Below are 9,239 nucleotides of genomic sequence, written 5' to 3'. Positions count from 1 at the left end.
AGTGATTCATCTTTGCGAAATTAAAGCATTTCCAAAAAAAGCTAAGCGTATTAACACGGGTGTTTGATAACGCCTAAACATACAATGCAAACATTAATCAAATAAATAAATGAAAAAGCTATTCTGTACAACTCTTTTACAGCGACTAGAAGGCCATAAGGGGTTAAACCATGGCATTACATAAAAATATTGCTTCTCTGGCCCCCAACCCTAAGTACTACACCAATTATAATAAAAATAAAAGCATATCAATGTATATGCATATAAATAAATACAAGGACAATGATAAACACTCGATATTAGTGATGTTATCATCCAGCTCAGTTTAATTTAATACGCTTTTTTCGCATTCCTGGAACATTACTGTGCCTCTCCATATTCTCTTTAAAATGTTTCCAACACATTCTCAAACCCTAGAGAACCCTAGTGATTTAAAATGTTAATACTGTATATACTGAGTACTGAGTATATTTCAATCCAAAAGGAAGGCAATGAATGAAAGAATTCATCAAACCTCATAAAAGCAGACTGAAACGTAGGGGTATATTTTACGCAGGCTTTAAATCACACACACTAATTTAACAAACTTTTTGAAACTGTAAAAACTGCAGGCAAATCCGCTCAAACCGATTGCCATTTATATGTTGTCAGTATGCACGATTAGTTACTAATTACTAAATTTGATTCAATAACTCACATTATAACGCAAAACAACATCTTAAAATTAAACGGTTGGTTTTTGTGATCGCTAATGCGGAGAATAGTGCCTTACATCTAGATGAATGACTCTTTTCAGTGTGCACTTGGCTTTAAAAACGGTCAGCGGTTTAGTGATTCTGAATGGACCTGTATATAGTAGTACAGGAGGATTAGTGGTTTTTTGGCATGTTCCTGTGGTTCTGTTTCATTTCGTAGCTAGACCTGTGCATGTATGCATTGACAAATATGTATTTATTTCAGATATATCTTTTTTCAGTAGCAAAGACTGATTGATTGTGGTTTCTCAGCATGCACTTGAGGCACTGCTTGAAGAGGCAGGCGTCAGTGGTTTGGGCCTTTCCATCATTACTCAAGACCTTCTATCATTAATAGTACATATAAGCATAAAAAGAATGAATATGAATATATGTCATGTAAAATGCAGAGCTAAATTTCTTTGTAAATGCACCTATATTCTGTTTAATGCCCTTTGGTTTGTAATATGCTTCTCATAGTGACAATTGTTACACCATTAGTGTAAAAGGTTAAACACCACTAGACTGGCTTTAAACTCCTTTCTGGTGTAATATTCTGAGTCAGAAGGTCTATTTCACCTCTTTAGAGATCTTCTGTATGTCATCTGTGCAGAACTGCTGCAGTGGCTTTGGGAGAAGAACTTCAGTGCTGAGGAGAATCTCACATTTTTGGTCTTCTCCAAACTCACTTCATGATTGTCTGCCATTTTTTCCTGTATGAACCCTTCAGTTCAGTCATTGGGTAGATTATAGTGAGTCTCATATTTATTCAATGTCCTGTTCAAAAGAAGTTTTTAACAGCGTTAGTAAGTCGCGCATGCGCATTAGATCTGTGCAGAAACGGCGCGGTTTAAATCGTGAGGTAAAAGTAATACGCATTATTCTACAGCCTTATAGCTACCAAAGACAGTTTTTATGGAGTAATTATATTCTGTATCATCCATAAAAAATGTTTATCTCTTTGTATGCCCATAAATAAAATACATTTTACGCATGGGATCGGTTTTGTGGATTCGCAAAACCGAAACTAAAACAAAGGTATTTTTTATTAAAACATGTTTATAGCACATGAATGAACGAATCCTTCTCTTGTGGACACATTAGATGTGGGTTAGTGAAAAATATATATATTGTAAATTTCGACAGCAAGCGTAGCACCATTGTCACGTGAGAAGTGTTACTTTTCACAGCGCTGGTCAGATAGACCAATCACAGTGTTTCGTTGATTGCTGGGCTTGGATTAGTCGAACGTAATTATATCGCGTATCGAATTTGCATCCCAGTTATTAGCTCTATAAATAAGCAGAATACGCTTTCTACTCCGCACACGTTCCCAATAACGCGAAAAACGATTTCTGGACGTACTCGAATGGACGTCGAGCGCCCTCTATAATTAGCTGGAAACATCAGGCGAGGGAGCGGCGCGACGTCCACACGCGTTTGGCAGCGCGCTGAGTTTCGAGAAGCGGACGAGCCGTCGGTCGCTCGTCTAACGTTTTTACACGCAAGCCGCCAACGAACGCGCGCGCGCGCGACTCGGAGGAAAGCGCGGAGTTTCTGCAGATACAGGTGAGTTCGGAAACGCGTCCTGTGGGAAGTTTGCGAGTTCTCTGCTGCGATTCTAGTGCGACTTTATTCAGATTGAACGCGCGGTCCTCGCGGCGGAGTATTATTAGACTGTCGCTTTAAATGTCCAGCTGCTTCGGTTTCGTTTTCGAAGAAACGGTTTTTCGGCGAGAGGAAGTGAAGTCGAGGAGTTCGGCCGTGTTTCAAATCTCAGTAACGGTTTCTGAGCGTCGTCCCTGCCGAGGGAACGTTCTCACATACAACGTTCTGACAGGCTTCTTCTTCTAGCAAAGTTAACGTCCGTTGATTACTTTCTCATACAAAAAATAATAATAATAATAATAACAATAATTATACATTATTCAAAACACAATTCTTTTAGTTGTCCTTAAGAAAGTTAACCACTATTAAACTGAAAGTTAAACTGTTAAAACACGGTTACTACACGTTTACTACAATAAATCCAATTCGTAAAGGTCCTTGCTCACTGATGAGCGTTTTTAGTAATTCAGAACTTTTTATTTTTGTAATTACTAACATATTATTATTAGTATTATTATTAGAAAACGAACTATTTTCATAATTTTTGTTAGCAAAGCATTTCTAGAAATTTCTAGTATAGCTGGGATGCAATGATAATAATGATATCTAGTTTTTGACTCGTCTGACAAAGATAAGGATAAACGCACTTCTGAAAATGCATAATAACACTTTACACCGTGACTTAAAACTCAACAATATGTCGACGGCAGATACTGGTTTTAATAATGCACACTTTTAAGGAAGCACCGCCGTTAACCGTGGACTCTCGCGCCCGTGTTTGTTTTTCAGGGTTGTGATGATCAAACATGAGCGCTGAGCGTCAGAAGCGCAGGGAGGAGATCCAGACAGGACTGAGCTTCATCAAGTACTAAATAAATGCATTGAGCTTTCATTCGATGTCATTCAGTCGCAGTGTTGATTTATTCTTTTGGTTGTCTTTGGCGTCTGCAGGTGTTCTCTGCCTTATCCGGACCCTGAAGGCTTCGGAGGTCGGCCTGAGCTAATTCACGGAGGAGAGCTGAATAAAGTCGGTTTGAAGACGTTCTCGCGTACCTTCGCTGTTGTTGGTGTTCAGCTGGTGTGCGATCTCTTAGACGAGGGCAGGAGAGAGTACGATCAAATAAAACGCCCACTAGATAAAAGCTAAATATAGACCATAAACATTTGGCCGAAAATGGCTTGCTAAAATTAAGGTTAGGTTCCCGTTGGATGCTTTATAGCACTAAACCAGTTATGAGGCTAGTTTCCCAGTCTACGAGAAACCTGCCCGTCTGATGTGTTACACAATTTTTCTTTTCTCTTATTAGCCCATCCTTGTGTTGATGTATTAAGGCTAAGTAAATGTGATTGAATATTATGCAGGAAAAACTATACAGACGTGGACAAAATTGTTGGTACCCTTTGGTCAATGAAAGAAAAAGTCACAATGGTCACAGAAATAACTGTTATCTGACAAAAGTAATAATAAATAAAAATTCTATAAATGTTAACCAATGAAAGTCAGACATTGTTTTTCAACCATGCTTCAACAGAATTATTTAAAAAAATAAACTCACGAAACAGGCATGGACAAAAATGATGGTACCCCTAGAAAACACTGAAAATAATGTGACCAAAGGGACATGTTAATTCAAGGTGTGTCCACTAATTAGCATCACAGGTGTCTACAACCTTGTAATCAGCCATTGGGCCTATATATATGGCTCCAGGTAATCACTGTGTTGTTTGGTGATATGGTGTGTACCACACCGACATGGACCAGAGGAAGCAAAGGAAAGAGTTGTCTCAAGAGATCAGAAAGAAAATTATAGACAAGCATGTTAAAGGTAAAGGCTATAAGACCATCTCCAAGCAACTAGATGTTCCTGTGACTACAGTTGCACATATTATTCAGAAGTTTAAGATCCATGGGACTGTAGCCAACCTCCTGGACGTGGCACGCAGGAGGAAAATTGATGACAAATCTAAGAGACGGATAATCCGAATGGTAACAAAAGAGCCTAGAAAGACTTCTAAAGAGATTCAAGGTGAACTTCATGCTCAAGGAACATCAGTGTCAGATCGCACCATCCGTCGTTGTTTGAGCCAAAGTGGACTACATGGGAGACGACCAAGGAGGACACCATTGTTGAAAACGAATCATAAAAAGCAAGACTGGAATATGCCAAACTACATGTTGACAAGCCACAAAGCTTCTGGGAGAATCCTGTGGACAGATGAGACAAAAATCGAAGTTTTTGCCAAGGCACATCAGCTGTATGTTCACAGACAGAAAAAATGAAGCATATCAAGAAAAGAACACTGTCCCTACTGTGAAACATGGAGGAGGCTCTGTTATGTTCTGGGGCTGCTTTGCTGCGTCTGGCACAGGGTGTCTTGAATCTGTGCAGGGTACAATGAAATCTCAAGACTATCAAGGAATTCTAGAGAGAAATGTACTAGCCAGTGTCAGAAAGCTTGGTCTCAGTCGCAGGTCATGGGTCTTGCAACAGGACAATGACCCAAAACACACCGCTAAAAACACCCAAGAATGGCTAAGAGGAAAAAATTGGACTATTGTAAAGTGGCCTTCTATGAGCCCTGACCTCAATCCTATTGAGCATCTTTGGAAGGAGCTGAAACATGCAGTCTGGAAAAAGGCACCCTTCAAACCGGACACAACTGGAGCAGTTTGCTCATGAGGAGTGGGCCAAAATACCTGCTGAGAGGTGCAGAAGTCTCATTGACAGTTACAGGAAGCGTTTGATTGCAGTGATTGCCTCAAAAGGTTGCGCAACAAAATATTAAGTTAGGGGTACCATCATTTTTGTCCAGGTCTGTTTCATGAGTTTATTTTTTTTTAATAATTCTGTTGAAGCATGGTTGAAAACAATGTCTGACTTTCATTGGTTAACATTTATAGAATTTTATTTATTATTACTTTTGTCAGATTAAAGTTATTTCTGTGACCATTGTGAGTTTTTCTTTCATTGACCAAAGGGTACCAACAATTTTGTCCACGTCTGTATATAAAAAATTATAATGATTTTTTATATATATATGTGTGTGTGTGTGTGTGTGTGTGTGTGTGTTTATGTGTGTAGTTGTGTATATATATGTATATATATATATATATGTATTTATAAGTATATATATGTGTGTATATACATCTACTTCTTCTTCTGCTTATCCGGGGCCGGGTCATGGGGCAACAGTCTAAGCAGGGACTCCCAGACTTCCTTCTCCCCAGACACTTCCTCCAGATCTTCCGGGGAACACCGAGGCACTCCCAGGCCAGCCGAGAGACATAGTCCATCCAGCGTGACCTAGGTCTTCCCGGGGCCTCCCCGGTGGGACATGCCCGAACACCTCCATTGGGTCGGACGGTTTGCCAGAACCTCTTTGAGGCCGTCCGATAGTCCTTTTCCATGGTCACCCCGAACTCCTCCCAGACCCGTGTTTTTGCCTGCACAACCACCCGGGCAGCGGTCCGCTTGGCCCACCGGTACCTGTCAGCTGCCTCAGGAGTCCCACGAGCCAACCAGGCCCGATAGGACTCCTTCTTCAGCTTGATGGCATCCCTTACTTCCAGTGTCCACTACCGGGTTCGTGGGTTGCCACCACGACATGTACCGGAGACTTTACGGCCACAGTTCCGGACGGCCACGTCGACCAAAGAGGCAGAGAACATAGTCCACTCGGACTCAATGTCTCCAGCCTCCTCGGGATCTGGTCGTTCTACCGGAGGCGGGAGTTGAAGATCTCCCTGACAGGGGTCTCTGCCAAACGTTCCCAAAAGACCCTCACGGTACGTTTGGGCCTGCCAAGTCTGTCTGGCCCCCTCCCCCGCCAACGGATCCAACTCAAGCACCAGGTGGTGATCAGTTGACAGCTCCGCCCCTCTCTTCACCCGAGTGTCCAAGACATGCGGCCGGAAATCAGATGATACAACCACAAAGTCGGTCATCAACCTCCGCCCTAGGGTGTCCTGATGCCACGTGTATTGGTGGACACACTTATGCTTGAACATGGTGTTCGTTATGGACAAACCGTGACTAGCACAGAATTCCAACAACAGAACACCACTCAGGTTTAGATCAGGGGCCGTTCTCCCAATCATCACGCTCCAGGTGTCGCTAGCATCACCAACGTGAGCGCTGAAGTCCCCCAGCAGGACGATAGAGTTCCCATCTCTATTCTTCTACAATTACCCCATCAACCTCGGTCAGAAATCTTGGTGTAATCCTTGATGACCAACTCACCTTTAAAGATCACTTTGCAAAGACTGCTCGATCCTGCAGGTTTGCACTACACAACATCAGAAAGATCAGGCCCTTTCTAACAGAGCAAACTGCACAACCTCTTGTCCAGGCCCTTGTCATTTCTAGACTGGACTACTGCAATGCTCTTCTGGCTGGACTTCCATCAAACACAATAAAACCTCTACAAATGATTCAGAATGCAGCGGCACGGCTGGTCTTCAATGAGCCCAAAAGAACCCATGTTACACCTCTCTTTATCTCCTTACATTGGCTCCCGGTTGCAGCTCGCATCAAGTTCAAGGCACTGATGCTTGCATACTGATGCAACCACAGACTCGGCACCGGTCTACTTCCACTCACTATTACAAATCTACATGCCCTCTAGAAGTCTGAGATCTGCTAGCGAGCGACGCCTCGTGGTACCATCTCAAAGAGGCTCAAAATCACTCTCCAGAACTTTCTCGTTCTCTGTTCCTGGCTGGTGGAACGATCTTCCCGTACATATCCGGAATGCTGGATCTCTGTCAATCTTTAAGAAACAGCTGAAAACTCACCTCTTTCAGCAATACCTCATCTCATCAAAAGTGTTTGTGCCACTGTTATGAGAACTATGACGCTAAACATATAAATTATACATTTAAAGCAGTCTTCTTCTTCTTTTCTTCCGCTTATCCGGGCCGGGTCGCGGGGCAACAGTCTAAGCAGGGATGCCCAGACTTCTCCTCCCCAGACACTTCCTCCAGCTCTTCCGGGGACACCGAGGCGCTCCCAGGCCAGCCGAGAGACATAGTCTCTCCAGCGTGTCCCAGGTCTTCCCGGGCCTCTTCCCGGTGGGGACATGCCCGAACACCTCCCTTGGGAGGCGTCCGGGAGGCATCCGAACAGATGCCCGAGCCACCTCAGCTGGCCTCTCTCGATGTGTGGAGGAGCAGCGGGTCTCTCGAGCTCCTCCCGAGTGACTGAACTCCTCACCCTATCTCTAAGGGAGCGCCCAGCCACCCTACGAAGGAAACTCATTTCGACCGCTTGTATCCGGGATCTCATTCTTTCGGTCATGACCCAAAGCTCATGACCATAGGTGAGAGTAGGAACGAAGATCGACCTGTAAATCGAGAGCTCGCCTGCGACTTAGCTCTTTTTCACCATGACAGACCAGTACAGCGACTGCATTACTGCAGAAGCTGCACCGATCCGCCTGTCAATCTCTCTCGCTCCATCCTTCCTCACTCGTGAACGAGACCCCAAGATACTTAAACTCCTCCACCTGGGGCAGGAGCTCCCCACCAACCTGAAGGGGCAAGCCACCCTTGTCCGACTGAGGACCAAGGCCTCAGACTTGAGGTGCTGATTTTCATCCCTGCCGCTTCACACTCAGCTGCAAACCGCCCCAGCACACACTGTAGGTCTTGGCCAGATGCAGCCAACAGAACAACATCATCAGCAAAAAGCAGAGAAGCTATCCTGTGGTCACCAAACCAGACCCTCCGGCCCCTGGACTGCGCCTAGAAATCCTGTCCATAAAAATAATGAACAGGACCGGTGACAAAGGGCAGCCCTGTCGGAGTCCAACATGCACTGGAAACAAGTCTGACTTAATGCCGGCAATGCGGTAACTAAGCTCCTGCTCTGATCATACAGGGGATCGGACAGCCCTTAGCAAAGGCCCCTTACCCCATATTCCCAGAGCACCCCCACAGGACACCACGAGGAACCCGGTCGAATGCCTTCTCCAAATCCACAAAACACATGTAGACTGGTTGGGCAAACTCCCAGAACCTCCAGCATCCTGGAGAGGGTATAGAGCTGGTCCAGTGTTCCACGCCCAGGGCGAAACCCGCATTGTTCCTCTTGAAGCCGAGGTTCAACTATCGGGCGGATCTCTCTCTCCAGTACCCTGGCATAGACTTTCCCAGGGAGGCTGAGAAGTGTGATCCCCTATAGTTGGAGCACACCTCCGGTCCCCCTTCTTGAAAAGAGGAACCACCACCCCGCCTGCCAGTCCAGAGGCACTTTCCCGCGTCCACGCGATGCTGCAGAGGCGTGTCAGCCAAGACAGCCCCACAACATCCAGAGACCTGAGGTATTCCGGGCGGATCTCGCCCACCCCTGGTGCCTTGCCACAGAGGAGCTTCTCAACCACCCCAGTGACCTCAGCTAGGTAATGGTCGAGTCCCCGGATCCCCGGCCTCTGCTCCCTCAGTGGAAGACGTGTTGACGGGATTGAGGAGGTCCTCAAAGTATTCCTTCCACCGCCCCACAATATCCCCAGTCGAGGTTAGCAGGTTCCCATCAGCACTATATACGGTGTTGGCAGGGCACTGCTTTCCCTTTCTGAGGCGCCGGACGGTTTGCCAGAACCTCTTTGAGGCCGCTCGATAGTCATTTTCCATGGCCTCCCGAACTCCTCCCAGACCCGAGTTTTTGCCTGCACAACCACCCGGCAGCAGTCCGCTTGGCCCACCGGTACCTGTCAGCTGCTTCAGGGGTCCTCGGGCCAACCATGCCCGATAGGACTCTTCTTCAGCTTGACGGCATCCCTTACTTCCGTGTCCACCATCGGGTTCGGGGTTGCCGCCACGACACGCACCGGAGATTTTACGGCCACAGCTCCGACGGCCGCGCGACCAAAGAGGTAGAGAACATAGTCCATTCGGAC

General features: G+C 45.5%; 1 long non-coding RNA gene across 1 annotated transcript; it reads left to right on the top strand.

The window, feature by feature from the left end:
* Window positions 1–2,284: 2,284 nt before the first annotated feature.
* On the top strand, window positions 2,285–3,328 carry LOC122330758. Its single transcript, XR_006248082.1, has 3 exons — window positions 2,285–2,303; window positions 3,132–3,207; window positions 3,294–3,328. It is a non-coding gene; the product is annotated as an uncharacterized LOC122330758 (long non-coding RNA).
* Window positions 3,329–9,239: the final 5,911 nt, after the last annotated feature.

Source organism: Puntigrus tetrazona, chromosome 3 (assembly GCF_018831695.1).
Source record: "Puntigrus tetrazona isolate hp1 chromosome 3, ASM1883169v1, whole genome shotgun sequence".
Taxonomy (NCBI): domain Eukaryota; kingdom Metazoa; phylum Chordata; class Actinopteri; order Cypriniformes; family Cyprinidae; genus Puntigrus; species Puntigrus tetrazona.
This window is presented reverse-complemented; position numbering and strand designations above follow the sequence as displayed.